Below are 1,513 nucleotides of genomic sequence, written 5' to 3'. Positions count from 1 at the left end.
TTTCTGGTATACCCTATTTTGAAGCTTGGAGGCAACCTACTCAAGCTAGAGTGAGGATACCACAACTCCCAACCTTGGTGAGATGGTAGCATCCTCCAAGTGGGTGGGTTAAATTTAACACTGACGGGAGTTGGGAACCCTCTTGTGCTAGTATTGAGGGAATAGCCTGGGATGTTGAGGGCAAGTGTAAACTCTTTTTCTCTTCCCATTTTGTCACTGATAATCCTCTCAAAACTAAATCTAGGGCAGTTTTAATGGTTGTTTCTATTGCTGCCATGTTAAATTGGCAGTAGATTTTATTGAGACTGGTTCTAATGATTTAATTGACATTATGAACGGGGTTAGAGCGGTGTTGTGGGACAGTTCTTATTATTTTAAATGAATCAAACAAGTTAATGAGCATGTCTCTATCATTTGGAGTTTCATATTTAGAGAGGGAAATAGCCGACGAATTGGTTGGCTAATGTCGGTGCTACTTGTAACAATATTTTGGTTGGTAGAGTGTTGCCTCGAACTTTATACAATTTGATCTCTAGGGATCTTTATGATGCACCATTTGTTCGGCCCTAGTCTATTTGCTTCTTTACTCTCGGTTTGGTGATTATGGGACATGGGATGCTTTGTTTTATGCTTTTTTTTCATTTAGTAAAGTGGGGAGGCATTTTTTGTTGCACTATTTTCTCCTTGTTGTTGTTTCTTTTAGATGGGGTTTGCTGCCTGCTATGCACCTCTACTATATCATATGACCTTGGTATCTTTTGGCGATTGTCTGTCATTATAGTGCAGCTAGTGGAGCCCTTCTGTTTTGCTTGGTCTACCAGAACTTTGAGGTATCTAGTGATGGATATTTTTTGCATTTTGTTTTCTTCTAACCTTGTGTCCAAATTTTGTGCTCTTTGGTGGCATTTGCTGTGGAACTGGCTTGTATTTCTGGAGGAGGTTACGGCTTTTGATGCTTTGGTTTGGGGCCTTTTGTTTTCGAGGCTATGTTTTTTTGTGTTGCCTGGAACCTCTGGTCTGGAGACTTTCCCAAATGACGACTGCATTTAAGAGTTTCTAATATGATTTCCCTGTTGCTACCTCACTTACCTGGAAGGTTTTTGTGCTAATGCGACCCTTTCTCTTTGCTATGTTTTTTCGGGTACAAGTCTTCTTATTTTTGCCTCGAAAAATCCTTCAAGCATAGGTTCAAACGTCTCGGATTTTCTGGAGCACCTTTCGGTTTTTTATTTTTTGGTACAGATACCTGGGTATAGGTTTTTTTGTTTTGGGCATACGATTTTGTATTTAGTTTTCTTTTTTAGTGGATTTGTAATGCGGTCAAGGAACCCCCTTATGGGCGTGTATTGTATTTTTTTAGTTTTTAGCTTTGGGAGACCCTCTTTCACCACCATCTTTGTACTCAACTTTTGTGATTTAACTTGTAGTGAGCCGTATAATGCTCCTTTTCCTATATATATACATATATATATATATACATATATATACATATATATATATACATATATATACA

The sequence above is a fragment of the Phalaenopsis equestris genome, unplaced genomic scaffold (genome assembly GCF_001263595.1).
Source record: "Phalaenopsis equestris unplaced genomic scaffold, ASM126359v1 Scaffold000084, whole genome shotgun sequence".
In the NCBI taxonomy this organism is placed as follows: domain Eukaryota; kingdom Viridiplantae; phylum Streptophyta; class Magnoliopsida; order Asparagales; family Orchidaceae; genus Phalaenopsis; species Phalaenopsis equestris.
Note: the sequence above shows the minus strand (reverse complement) of the source record.